Genomic DNA, 15,304 nt, shown 5'->3' with positions numbered 1-15,304 from the left:
CCACCTAGCCATCAGCAAAGTACCACCGGTCTTACGTGTACCACAGGTTGAAAAAAGCCTTGGTCTAGAGCAGGATATTCTTTGATGATTTCTCAAAAGTTGTATTGTTGTGAAATACCTGATTTGTCTTTATAAATAAACTGCAAATACTTAAACTGGTGAAGTATCAGGACTGAAGAAATGGCGAGAAAACTAAAAATACACCTTCAGAAAACCCTTTATAAATAGAATGAGTTTGGGACTAACAATAAAAAGACAAAAAAAGGTCTCCAAAGAGTGATGAGAAAGCGAGAGAATTGCTTTATAAATATGTTAAAAGTCTGTAAAAACCACAATTCCCGAAGCAGGGTTTTGATGCATCATGGAGTTCTCCTTTGCTGTATGTGTCATAAAAATGTCATCTTTGGTATAACATAAATCACTTGTAAGTTTGAATAATAGTTACACCATACAATGGAACAGATGTGATCTTCCTCTTCTCGATTAATTATTTACTGTACTGTCAGAACCATAAAATGACGTAAAGCAATAAAAGTCTTTTAGATTCACTAATTTCATTTTTATTGATTCCACTCCAACTCTATCCATCCCTGTATTTGCAAAAGCGTTTATATATTTTGGTAGTAATAACATACATGAATAGTTGAGCCAGAAGATAAGCTACTGGTTATTTTGTTTTTTAGCTTCTGCTGAACACCAGTACAAACAGCTGCCTCCTCAGATTCTAACCATGGACTTGAGTTTGATACCACATCAGTGTTTGGGTATCCAAGGGTCTGTATCAGTGTTATTACTCTAATGCTAGGTACACACCATGCAACTTTGCGCCATATCGACTGGGCAAACCAATCATTTCTGACATGTCCAACCTCTTGTGGATAAATAACGGGATCAATGTTGTGCAGTAGTGATCTGAAAATCGATCCTGTTATTAATTAAGAGTAGATTTGACATGTTGGAAAATATTTCTGATGAGAAATTGAATGGTATGTACCTAGTGTTATCTAATATGAAGCTTACAGTTAACAGTAAAATGCTATTTTAAAGCCTCGTTCACATCATCAAACGCGGATGGCCGTGCGATCGGAACGCAATGCGTAAGAACGCATGCCATCTGCGTTTGTATGCATTGCATGGCTGATCCAATTCACTGAAAGTGAATGGGTCAGCCGTGCGTTTTGTTAAAAAATGCATGCAGCATGCATTCGTGGACAGCACTGGTACGGAACTCATGCAGTGAACATCAGACAGTGCATCCTATGCACTTTCTGATGTCGTGCGTGTCTGCCTCACACACGCATTGCCTAAGTTCGGACGGCAATGCGTGCAGTGTGAACGGGGCCTAACGGTGTCAAGTTTAGAGACAGGTGTATGATAACAACTGGAAGAGAATGTTGTGTTGGCTTAGACTGACACCATGGCTTACACAGAGCTCTATTCAGAGACTGCTACTGCTGTATAACTACAGCAGGTGCCAGATTTAGCAATCCAGATAAGCACCATGAAAAAAAAAATATTTTGGCTAAAGTCAAATTTTCAGACAGGAGAGAATATGAAGGGTCACCGTAGGTGAGAATGCCAGCAGGGGATATAGGAGCAGTATAATAGCAGGGGAATTAAGTCTTAAAGAGAGTCTGAAGCGAGAATAAATCTCGCTTCAGACCTCATAGATAGCAGGGGCATGTGTGGCCCTGCTAAACCGCCAAACCGCCGCTATCGCGCCGCTAAACGGGGGTCCCTTCACCCCCAAATCCCCCTCCGTGCAGCGCATCCCCTCTTCCTGGTTGGGGCAGGGCTACCCGCCGCAGCCCTGCCCCACGCGCGTCTGTCAGCACGTATCTCCGCCTCTCCCCCGCCCCTCTCAGTCTTCCTTCACTGAGAGGGGCGGGGGAGAGGCGGCAATGCGCCGCTGATAGACGGGACTGGAGGCAGGGCTGCAGCCGTTAGCCCTGCCTCCAGGAACGACCAATTCTACGACCAAGGTTTGCGGGGGTGGGTTTGGGAGTGAAGGGACCCCCGTTTAGCGGCGGGATAGCGGCGTTTTAGCAGGGGCACACATGCCCCTGCTAACTATGAGCTCTGAAGCGAGATTTATTCTCGCTTCAGAGTCTCCTTAAAGAGAATCTGTATTGTTAAAATCGCACAAAAGTAAACATACCAGTGCATTAGGGGACATCTGTCACAATTTCGCCGCTCCCCACCGCATTAAACGTAGTCAAAAACAGTTTTAAAAAGTTTGTTTATAAACAAACAAAATGGCCACCAACACCGGAAGTAGGTTGATGTACAGTATGTCCACACATAGAAAATACATCCATACACAAGCAGGCTGTATACAGCCTTCCTTTTGAATCTCAAGAGATCATTTGTGTGTTTACCTTCCTCCCCCTACAGCTATCATCCACTGAAGAGTGACAGGCTGATTGTTTCTTCCTGCAGACAGCTCTGTGTCTGGAATTCCTCAGTATATGACAGCCCATCCAGCTCAGAGGACGATTTATCCAGCTTGTAAAAGGCAGGCAGCTCTCTTCTCTCACTGACAAGAGAGCAGAGAGGCTGCCTAATCTAAATAACACACGGGAGTGTGCATAGAGGGGGCCTGGAGGGGGGCGTGCATAACAGATCAAAAACACTGAAGAGTTGGCAGCCTTCCAGACACAGGGCGACAAATACGACAGGAGAGAGATAAGTTGATTTATTACAGAGATGGTGATAGTAGAAAGTGCTGCAGTAAGCCAGATCACATTAGAATAGGTTTAGGAACTTGTAGGATAGTAGAAAAATAGGATGACATGTTTGTTACAGAGTCTCTTTAAAGAAGGACTGTTGCTCAAAAAGGTTTGCACTGATCCACTCGCTATGGTGTTTCCATGATGGAAAAAAATAATCTAAAGCTCATCCATCCCCCACCCACAACCATTTATATACATGTACAAACTTAACTAATACTCACTTTTCATTGTCTTCCCTTAGACTTCTAGTTCATTGTCCATCCACAGAGAAGTTCAATGCTGGCATATTTTGGCTACCAAGAAGCAGAATGTCGGCCCCAGTCCAACCTTTGTCCATCAGTAAGGCAGCCGGTAAGTGGGTACCAGCACTGAAACCATTGGCAGCAAACTGCCCTGTTTCATTTTGGTGGGGTGTAGAGGGTTAAATTAATTTGATATGTTTGTTGCATTACATTGTCACATGTCCTCCTAGCACTTGCTGTCATATGTTTATTACACTATATAGTTACACTGCCTCATAGCACTGGCGGTAAAATATGTTCATTGTACTACATGGTCACACATCCTCCTAGCACTTGCTAACATATACTGTATTTATTGCACTACATGGTCACACATCCTCTTAGCCCTTGCTGTAGTATGTGTATTGCATTATGTGGTCACATGTCCTCCTAGCACTTGCTGTAGTATGTTTATTGCACTACATGGTCACTGGTCCTAGCATTTGCTGTAGTATGTTTATTGCACTACATGGTCACACGTCCTCCTAGCACTTGCTGTATTTTATTGCATTACATGGTCACACATCCTTTTAGCACTTGCTGTAGAATGTTTATTGCATTATGTGGTCACACGTCCTCCTAGCACTTGCTGTAGTATGTTTATTGAACTACATTGTCACATGTCCTCCTAGCACTTGCTGTCATATGTATATTGCACTATATAGTTACAAAGCCTCATAGCACAGGCAGTCATATGTTGATTGTACTACATGGTCACACGTCCTCCTAGCACTTGCTGTATTTTATTGCATTATGTGGTCACACGTCCTCCTAGCACTTGCTGTATTTTATTGCACTACATGGTCACACGTCCTCCTAGCACTTGCTGTCATATATGCATTGCACTACATGGTTACACATCCTCTTAGCATTTGCTGTCATATGTTTTTTGCACTACATGGTCACACATTCTTCGAGCACTTGTTGTTGTATGTTTATTGCACTACATGGTCACAAAGCCTCCTAGCACTTGGTGTCATTAAGGGGTTCATTTTTAACACTGCATTCTAGACAAGAGTCAAGTATGATGTAAAATCTGCTTTGTTGAGCGGCAAAACAAAACAGAAGTAGTGACCCTTTGAACTTTCCAGTACTAAAACCTTATTAGCAAGGTTTTCTCAGCCTGATAATAGTATTTTCCCTTCTACCTAATTTTGAAGACATCAGATTAACTTTAACAAGCTGTTCGACAAGCACATTTACATGGGTAACAACTAACGTTTTTTAATACTTGCATTACTGGAAAACAGAAAGTGAGTTCAGACATTTTTTTAGTAAGACCAGTATTATAAATACCTATGTTTAGCCCGTAATGCCACTTGTCATTTCAGGTACACTTTCAGAATTATTTGTTTATCTATACAGGTGAAGGAGCATAGTTATAACTGCTAGCTTTTTAAGCTGGAAGACACAAAGCATTTAAGGCTGCTAATTCCTCAAGAAGTATTATGCTGGGAATACAGCATGACTTTTTGTGGCACATAGATGGCTCGATAGATAATTTCCGACAGGTCCAATCTGATTTCAATCGTTTTTCTGATCTATTTTCTCATTGAAGTGAATGGAAATCGATCAAAAAAAAAAAAAAGATCAGAAAATCGTTTGGGCAGTAAATCTGGTGAAAAATCTCATCGTGTATTCCCAGCATTAGGGGCCATTCACACTTGCCTTTACGGAAAAGCATGTGATTTTCTGCATGCCTGCGTGTGACTTTTTGATTTTTGTATTTTTTATTTTTTTTATTTTGATGTGTGCTTGTATGAAAACTTTGCATTGTGATTTTTCTGTAAATATCAATGAAACTCATTTACACAAAAATACATCTAATTAAACTTAAAAATATTCATGTAAAAAGCACATAATTGTGCAAATTTTCTGTGATGCCATTGAGACACATTACATTTGCTGCAAACACGTTTCCCCAATATTGCAAATTGCATACCAATTTTAAGTGTGAACCCTGCCATAGCCCAGGCAATAAAATCCAGCATTCCAGTATATAAACTTTTATCACAAACTAGGCTGAGGATTTTATTATATTACAGCACCATTGCTATGTTTGTTTTTGGGGAAACTGAGGGATAACAAGAAACTTAAAATGGGAGTATTTAAAGGAATACTATCAATACCCAAGTCTTATAAAATGACAATGTACAAATAATGTCTAATTAGCTGTGTAAACATTTTCCTATTTTTCATGTTAAATATCAGAGGCAAAAGCTTTAATTAACTGTGTGTAGGGTTTAGCTCTATTGGGACAAATCATTTGCAAATGGGTGTCTGTTTCAATGCACAGCCTGTGATGATCCGCTCAGCTGGCTGCACAGGCAGACAGCTGTTTGTCCATTCCTCTAGTCTGTGGGCTGCAGGTCTCTGGAACAGAGACCTGTCTTTCCATTGCAAGTTTCTGGTCTGTTCTCTTGCTGGGGAATTTGCATACATTCGTTATGCAAATCCCCTACCTGCCTTCTTTGATGACTGGCACTATAAGAGCTTTATGTTTCCCAGAATGCTTTGCTGGACATTTCCCTTCCATGCTCTGTTCCTGATGGACACTGCTGGAGTGTCAGCCATTGCTATCTAGTATAGTTAATTCCTGGGGGTTGCTTTAGGCTCCCCTGCTAGCCCAGTCAGGTTGTATTATCTGTATTGCCTGTTCTGTCTTGTCTTGCCGGTTTGCCATTGTCCTGTCCCTATGGTGGTTGACAGGAAATGGTTCTGATCTCTGTTCTTGGAGTATAGCTGGTGCAGCGGTTGCTACCAGCTATTTCTTCTGTTCTGTCTTCTGGGATCGCGCTAGCTACTTTTTGCTAGCGCTGGGGATCCTTCTGTTCTGTCTCCTGGGATCGCGCTAGCTACTTTTTGCGAGCGCTGGGGATCCTTCTGTTCTGTCTTGTCTGTCGCGATTGCGCTGTCACCAGCGGCGGTTGATAGCGAATCGCTAGCACTAGCTGCTAGCGTTAGTGGCTGTGGATCTTTCTGATCTGTGTTCCTGCTTGGATCACACTTGCTCTGGCGGAAGAACGGTGGATCCTTTCTGCCTAGTTCCTGTTTTTCGTGTGTCTGTCTTGTCCGCTACGCTTGCTGCAGGCTCAGTGAGGTAACCGTTAAGCAAGCGCTTGCGTCCTCTGTTTCATGTTTGTCTGTTTATGGTTAGTTAGGCGTGCTTGTCTCTATTGTGCTTATCATGTGGAGATCGCGCATAACCGCGTGCACTGTTGCGAATGAGTGCGGTGTTCGCGGTTAGCTAGCGGTTGTTATTTTCCGTATCTCCTTATTGTATTTGCTGTGCCTTTGCTACCCTCGTATTCTATTCTGTTCTGCCTTGTGTCACGTCTGGCGATCGCACCTCTCGCGATCGCGTTTCTATTTCGTATCTGCTGTTGTGTGTGCGCGGTCGCGGGGTGGCGACTGGATTGGCGCACACACATACAGCTTCTCTTGCGATTGCGTTCTGCGCTTCGTACAATTCCTGTCTGGCACTTGTGGAGGTACAGAGGATTGGTTCCTCTGCACTCCCCAGCGCCACCTGCCGACAGGAATTTCCCTCTACAGGTGCGTAGCACCTTTTGCTGGGTGCCTGCAAATATACGCTTGTGGAGGATTTCCGCCGTGTCAGCGCACGCGTTGTGCGCTGATCACGGAGAAAGTTCCACAATCGTGACACAGCCAGTGTTGTTTTTTGCTTATAACACTACACAGTATTTTTCCCTGAAAGCCAAAAAAATATATGAAAAGCTGTGCTGTCACAGACAATTTACACGTTCAAAACAAGTTACATTTCCTCTGCTCTCCTGCAGACAGCTTAGAAACATGCAGCTTCTTCTGAGAGCTCTCTGACACACAGTTAGGGCTGGTTCAGACGGACGCTTGCAGAGCGTTTACTGCCAGCGTTCGGGGCTTGGCGTTAAACGTTTGTACCAAGCTTTTACGCGCGTTTGCACGAACGCGGCATTCAGGTCCCGATTTTCACTGGCGTTCAAGGAGCCCCTGGAAGCTACATGTTGCTTCCAGGGGCGGTTAACCGCAACGGGTAATGTCCCCCTAGGGGAAGAAAAAACGCGACCGCATCCGACTGCAATGCGAACGCTGCTGAAAGCCCGAACGCATTGCCGCCGCGACACCAACGAACGCGACGCCTCCAAACGTCCGTCTGAACCAGCCCTTACACAGAGATAACTACACTGTGAGGGAAACTCCCCTCCCTTCATTAACTCTCCCGTCAGAAATGAGCAGACAGTGCCGTCAGTTCAGAGTGAAAGGAATTTGTTACAGTAAACAAAAGAGATAAGCAAATGAAATGTATACATCATTATTTACCAGCACTTCAGCAACTCTCTCAAACTTAAAAAATACATGTTAATTGATAGTATCCCTTTAATGCATCCCTACTGCCCCCAAAATGTATTTATGGCTGTGTCTGTGTATGTTAGAGAGATTGCTCAATTCCTCTCAATACAACAAGTGAAGGGGATTTCTCCCAGTGGTGGAAATTCTCCCAGTTAGGGAGACAGAACAACACTAAAAACCCAGAACAGGTTCTAAGCCATGGCACAACTTTTTAACCCTTGAATTTGGGCTTTAACTAAAGTAAGAAATGACTCTTTAAATTAAAGCACCCTAAAGTGAGAGGGATATGGAAGCTGACATATTTGCTTTTAAACAATTCAGATTGCCAAGCTTTCCTGCTAATCCTCCGTCTCTAAGGCCGGGTTCACATTAGTGGTGAGCGGAATGGGAGCGGAACGTATACTGTACAAACGGAACGGTATGCGAATGGATCCAATGTTAAACCAATGGATCCATTCACATCCATCGGCTTGTATGGATCCATTGTCCGTTCCGCTCAACGGACAAAAAAATGCAGCAGGACCTCATTTCCCGGACCGTTTCGCCCAGCGGACCGGAAACGGGAAGTTTTGCAGCTACATAGGAACAAATAGAAAACTGACATTTTACAGCACACTGGCTGTAAAAACGGACAGTTTTGACCTGATCCTGATGTCTGGATTCGTATGGCCGGTTCCGTGAAAAAATGCAAATGTGCCTAAAGTTATATACCCATGTCAGGATTTTCCCGACAATTTTCCCAGCGACCATCAATTTATTGATGGATGAGTGGTCGTTTTTGCAATGTGAGTACAGGCATATGATCACGTGAACATCGCTTAGCGTCACGCAGCGGATCGTATCTTTAAGATTCCCTTGGACTCGTGTAACGTCGCATGCAGGATGAGGCGTCGCTTAACGATCATCGTCAAGGGGACATCACTAGACCTGTTCGGTGGGTGAGTACGAGGCTTAATGTTCTTAGCCATAGACCCTGAAAGATAAGCAGGACTGCCAGGCAACTATTTTTACTTAAAAGGAAATAAAATATGGCAGCCTCAAAGTCCCTCTCACGTCAGGCTACCTTTAAAGTGAAGTCCACTTAAAAAATGCGGACATTTTTAAATACAAGCGTTACATATGGATTACAATAATGTGTATGATGGGGAATATACAATCATGTTACCTCTGACCACTAAAGACGTTGCTGCATCTGTACTGACTGCAAAGGATTTGTTTCATTAAAGCAGAGAGCAGGACAATAAGGAATAGAAAATACACATTTATTGGCACAAACATAACACTGTTAAATTTATGCAACCATCAACTTTTTGGCAAAATAATGCATTTTGGGATTAAGCCAAGATTTGACAGAATAGTCTGATATTTCCTTTCATCAGTGCTACAATAGTCAGTTTCACATTAAATTAATTCTCTGTCCCATTGGAGTATGTTTAGAAAGGACTGTGTATAGATGGAAAAACAGTGGACTCAATGGTCCATATGCAATTCACCTTTTCATCATCTAGGTGATATTTTTAAACTTGTCGATAAAATGCATTTAAGCCACCAGAAAGCAACAAAATACTCAAAATAATTGTGATAGTACTTTTTCATTTGCTTTTTGGTACCTTTTTAGTTGAAAAGTGCTGGAAAGTTATTTTAAATAGAAGGTGAAAAACTATCTCCTAGGTGAAAATTAAAGCGGAATATAACCCTGCATTTCAACTTTGCTCTAAAACATTATTTACAGCATATTATATGCAAAAAGCATTTTTTTTACTAGACCAGCATTGGAAGGGTTAAACACAGAGGTTTAAAGTTCCGTAGAGAGATATGCAGAAGTTCAGATTGTTACATTCTATTTAGTTAAATGTATCTATTGAGAAATGTTACACACTCTTTGGCTGTCCTCCAGCTCCTTGAGAGTGAGTCACATTCAACACTTAGATACATTTATGTAAACAAAATGTATCTATGTCAGCTTTGGATGCGTCTGCAGAAATCTCCAGGAACTTTAAAGCCCTGTGTAACCCTTCCAATGCTGGTCTAGTAAAAAAATGCTGGTTGCATATAATATACTGTAAATAATGTTTTAGAGCAAAGTTGAAATGCAGGGTTATATTCCGCTTTAAGGTGAAAACGTGGATTGCATATGGCCCAAAGTATCAGTTCAGTGTACTTATACTTTAATATGGTTAAGATGTTTTGATAATATCTCTGGTCAATAATACAGTATGATTGCATTACCGATTGTACTTCTGTTTTGTGACTGTCATTCTTTACAGTAAGCAATGACTTATGGCTATTCCATGAGGAGGCCCTGGTTTAGGAAGACTGTGTGATCCAACAGATCTGGAATGAATTATTTTAACAATTGTGCAGCTATTGTGCACATGACTTTGACTGCTATTTCTCTAACCTTCTAGTAATTATCACTATGATCTGATATGACAATAGGAATTGCAGATGTTTGCCACCTAATAGCAGACAACTGTTAGGACTGGTTCACACCAAAAGAAAAAATGTTTAGATTCCCAAAATGCACCATAACCAACAAACAGACACATTTGTTGGTTATGGGTCCTATGTTAAAGAGTAACTGTCAGGCTGCAGAAGCTAATTTAAACCTCTATTCTCCTGTGTTAAACAGTTTAGAAGGAAGCCCAAAAGCCATTAGCGAAGATAAAAATCTCAGTTACCTTTGATGTGTGCTTATCAGCAAGGCTGTTAAAACCCAAGAGGACGCAAGCCGCATACTATACTGCAAAGCATTCTGGGGCCCTCCCCTCGGCTGCTAATGAGACGTTACAGCAGCTTGTAATCAGTCCAGCGCGTAGCACTGATAAATCTCCAGGCAGAGTACACTGCAGGAGTCAGCTATTGTTCCTAGCCACATGGCTCATTAATATTCACTGCACACTGTGTTGTTCAAGTAGGAGCTTATCTGTGATCAGGAAGCAGGCAGGACATGACGACACATTTGACAGAAAAACATGGAGCCTGCCATGAGCTGTCAGGAGCATCTATCTCTGCATATACTATATACAAATTCTGTGAAATCCAAACGTGGACAGTGAAATGCATATGTAATGTAAGTACAGCCAATCTTTAGCTACTGATATATGTGTTTATTTTCTCTGAGACCTTAGACCTAACAGCTCCTCTTTAAACAAGAGTTGCATTCAGATTTATTAAAACATGTCTGTTCAGTCTGGTGTCTGTTGTGTCCTTTTTTGGACTGCGGATGGAAACGGACATGTCATAATAGCAATGCTATATATGACATGTCTGATGCAGCAGATGCTATGGATGGTGACTGTAAACCCTGGGAAAACCTTGGCCCAAAATATATATACCTAGGTAGAGGAATGCTTCTGGACCCTCCTCACCCCAACTGTCGCTGCCCAATACCCTACTAAAGATCGCGACCGCACTCCTCTCCATGCACGAGTATGGCTGGACTGCTTTAGTGAATATACCCCTATGTCACTTTTCTGGCAGGCTACAGACTGCCACTTTTATAAACAAGCCACATAATATATTACAGTATAGTGTGTGCTTAAAATGGGGCCTTGGTCAGTGAAGCAGTATACAGTATTAGCATTATTCCTTTACCTCCTTTTAAGATACAGGCATGACACTGCAAAATATACAGTATAACGCTGTGTTTATACTGTACTGATAGTAAGCTATATGCAGAGTGTTCTGGTCCTTATTATTGTTACTCCATTGTAAAACCTTCATTCCCCAGGCTCTTAATTGTTACTCTACACTATTACATTTTTGTAATGTAAATAATAATGACCTTCTTGTATTTTAAAACTAAGTGCTAAAATCTGTGATGACAGCACATCGTATTATTTATCAGAGCATGGTTAAATATTAGTAGTAATACATGTTTGGTCTGTCTAAATATGGAAAGTCCATGGGTAATTCTGTCCACTGGTTTCCAGTGTAAATAAATATAGGAGATGGCCACACATAAAATAGATTTCCAAAATATCCAAAGATCCGTTTGTAAAATAGGATTGTGAATGAGTATGGTAAATCAAACGGCACAAAGTGTCACCGATCTACTATAGAAACTATTTTCATGTTTCATGGCCAAGAAACATATGAGAAAACAGCAGTAAAGCACACCAAGAAGGTCACAAACAATTCAATCATAAAAACAATTAGAATGAGCAAGAAGAGGCACAATCGATATACATATATTTTCCAATCCTTCCAATTGATTTTTTGATCTATTGTCAGCATCAATCAAATCATACAAAAATATGATTTTTTGACGTCATATCGTCGTAAGACTACTTTAAATAATAAAAATTCTAGGTACTTTTACACTATGGGGTATATGCACTAAAGTCCATTAAGCTGCATGCTTACACACAGTGCACGTAAAGTATACTTTCGAAGCATGTGTTACGCAAATTGCATAAATGCGCATAAAACGGTTATGGAAACCCAGTACATATTATGGGCTTGATTCACTAAGACAAATAGCATGCCTTATCAAAGTTAACACGCCTTATCAAAGTTAACACGCCTTATGAGAGCCAACATGCCTTATCAGAGTTAATACGTCTTATCAGAGTTAACAAGCCCTATCAGAGTATCATAGCGAGCGCTACGAACTTATGCCTGCTAATTGACAATGACTAGAGCTTCACTCGTCCTGCCCTAAGCCCCTGCAGGTCCAATCGCTATAAAGGACATTATCCCCGCACTTTAATTGGCCCAATAGGCTGCTTGTCAAGTTTCCTGCCAGCACTCGCTATGCTACTCTGATAAGGTGTGTTAACTTTGATAAGGCGTGTTAACTCTGATAAGGCATGCTATTTGTCTTTGTGAATCAAGCCCTATGTGTGCTATGTATGCACATAAAATTTACTAGAATTTTGCAGATATACCCATATGTGCGTAATGCACAAGCTATAACAGCTGCATAACACAATGCTCTCTGTGGGAGTTAAAAGGCGAGTGTGGTTTTATGGACAGTTTTGCACATGTTATGCAGAAAGGCACTGTTCACAGCCAGGGCTGTGGAGTTGGTACAAAAATCATCCGACTGCAACGCCTCCGTTTATGAAACCACCAACTCCAGGTACCCAAAATTGCTCTGACTCCTCGATTCCAACTCCACAGCCCTGTTCACAGCGCAAAAAGATAATGTGATTTGTTACAGCGCAGAAAGGTGCCCGTTCAATTGTATGGGCAGTACTTACACATGCAGTAACACAGCTCATAGTGTGAGAGCACCCTTAAAAGAAGGTTAGGAAATCTGTCCATGTGGCTCCTTAACACCTTACTTCACTAATGTTTTATTAATTAGTCATTGATTGGTCATGTGTGATCATAAGGAATGAACAGAAAATTATCTTAAAGTGAACCTCCGGACTAAAAATCTACTCAGCACAACTGAAAAGGCTTGGTGTTTCTTTAACAGTTTCACAGCATCAGAACTTTGTTTTTCTTACCCAAGCCTCATTTTTAGCTTCATTTTTAGCTGCATTTTTAGCTAAGCTCCACCCATCAAAGAGACCTGCCCGGGCGATTTTTCCCTGATGCTGTGCAAAGCATGATGGGATTTCCTATGTTGTTGTTCACGCTGCCTAGCAACTGGGAGGGGTGATCAGCACACAGGACAGTTGAAACTGTGTCTCACGCTCCCTGTCACCTCCTTTCAACCAAAAAAATGGCTGCCCTCATAAAAATCAAACATTTGCCTGTTCTTTTAAAACAGGGTGGGTAAGAGATTATATTACCTATCTATTTTAATTAACATAACTAATGTAACTTAATAACAGTATGTTTGTTTAGGCTGGATTTCCTCTTTAAGAAGACATTCATAAGTGACCCAGAAATAGAAAGACATGTAGCCATTCACAAACATTAGGTGACCAATTAACCAGCTGACAGCTATATGTTTTCTGGTTGAACGCGATGGATTGTACGTCTTTTTTCAACCCAAATAACTATGTAACTATATGATCAGTAGCTAGAGTCTAACATTTACTACATTTTTTTCCTCCCTGGGTTAGTAGGATTACATTTTAGGAAAATTTAGAAATGATCACTGTTGGCATCCTTTAGGTACAACTCCAGCCAAATCTCTTTAGCTTAGTTAGAAGGGAAGAAACCAGCATGTGACAATCAGTTAGCTGGCAGCTAAGTAACCAGCAACTAGATATCTTCATTTGAAAAGTTGAATTCCCTCCTTGGGTCAGTGGAGATTTGCATGTTCAGAGAAGTTTGTGCCCACAAGGAGCCTGGTGCACAAAAGGCGTACGAGAGGAATCGGCGCGGGAGACTTGGGCGCAGGATACAGGCGGCATATGGCTGATAATACTGCTGCACAAGTCCTGGCCGTGTTAAATACTATCCCCCCCTCCAGGCTGCCATGTATGGTGGGGAATGATATAATTCGGCTTCCAGCTATTGCTGGAAGCCAAATTATTGTGTTTTAAAAGTAACTTCAGCTCTGTCTTCTGACGGTGCCGAAGTTACTCCCTGTGCGCCCAAGTCTTCTGTGCTCGATTCACTTTGTTCGCACAAAAGGTGGTAATGTTGCCATTCGTAGGAAGCGCATGGCAAATTTACAAGTCCTAACACCAGCGGAGCAATGCCTGTTACTCTATTACCACTACAACCGTTACCACTGCAACACGCTTGTTATAACATGGTGTTTATAGAGTAACGGGTGGTGCTTCTCTGAAATTAGGACTTGTAAAAATTGCTGTGCGCTACCGGCCTTTCGTGCATCATCCCCAATAATTTATAATCTTTGCCTGGGTTTTATTGCTGTCTTTGTCCTCACTGGAGATGTCGCTCCCGACTTCTTCTTCTCAGTGACCCGATCACCAGCATTACAGAGTGCCAATTTATAAGGGGCTCAAAGGAACAAAAAAGTCTTCTTACTTCCACCAGTAAAGCAACAGAGATAAAAGCCCAAAAGATGTTCTGGTGTCTTGCCTAGGTATCTCAGTGTTTGCATGGGGGGCATAAATTGCTCAAATATGCCAAAGTTTGTTCATCCCTAAGGCCCCTTTTACACGGGTGGATGAATCCTGTGATTGTTGGCAATGTCATGCAGCCAAATGGCAGTGTTTGTAACACCATGAGCGCTTGACACCCAGTGGTGGTACCAGGCAGCAAAGAAACACAACTTGTTATGTCTGAGGCCAGAAACTGCATGCCTCAGATGTAACTCCATTGGAGGGCCCGTCTGTTCACCACCTGGGCCAAACACTAGCAAGTTCCCAGCTGGTGAACTAGAGAAGCTTACAGGTGCTGAATTTGCAACCTTTACCGCCCATGGAATAAAGGCCTTAGATAGACAAAAGGAGTAGGAAATCATAAAATGTCAGAAATATTCTTGGTCACTTTTCCAAAATGTAATGTCATTATTTTCTTCACCATATGTGTAAAAGTATTTAAACTTTTCACTCTCTAATCATTTCAATTATTTTCTAAGAGGCTTCCTTTCTTTGCACTTCCTGCAGTTTTTCCTTTTTTCTACACTGTTCAGTAGAGGCAAAAAAGCAAAAACTGGCATAAATATTTGAAAAAAAGATAGTCAAAAATGGAAAACCCCTAATTAATCCGATCCCAAAGTGTACAGGACAGGTTTAGATTTAACAGACTTCAAAAATATTGATTATCAGTGCAAGCCCAAAAAGAATTTGGAGTGATTGGGGAAGCATTGGTGAACATGATTGGTGATGGTGTTCGTACATATTACTGCACGATTAAGTCCACCCCTGGTGGAGGGTTTCTTTCCCCATTGTCCTATCTACAGAGAGCGACTTTTATACCTGAGTGGGGTCAGGTACTAATACTCCCCACCTGCCTGTCAAGTGGTTGCCTGATGGTAACCCACCTTTGTGAGTATAAGAACCTTTGACATTACTTTATATATTGAGCTTATCAGACAATATTGCACTATTGGGCTCTTGGTGT

At 41.7% G+C, this 15,304-nt stretch overlaps 1 protein-coding gene across 4 annotated transcripts in view; it reads left to right on the top strand.

Annotated features, from left to right (window-relative positions):
* Positions 1-15,304, top strand: part of AMIGO1 (adhesion molecule with Ig like domain 1) — a 205,393-nt gene that overhangs the window by 50,646 nt on the left and 139,443 nt on the right. For all 4 annotated transcript variants that reach the window (XM_068269513.1, XM_068269514.1, XM_068269512.1 and 1 more), the window contains exon 3: positions 2,974-3,083. The gene's annotated coding sequence lies outside the window, so the exon portion shown is untranslated. The remainder of the gene's footprint in view (positions 1-2,973; positions 3,084-15,304) is intronic.

This window comes from Hyperolius riggenbachi, chromosome 2, assembly GCF_040937935.1.
Source record: "Hyperolius riggenbachi isolate aHypRig1 chromosome 2, aHypRig1.pri, whole genome shotgun sequence".
Lineage (NCBI taxonomy): Eukaryota > Metazoa > Chordata > Amphibia > Anura > Hyperoliidae > Hyperolius > Hyperolius riggenbachi.
Note: the sequence above shows the minus strand (reverse complement) of the source record. Positions and strands in the feature narration are given on the sequence as shown.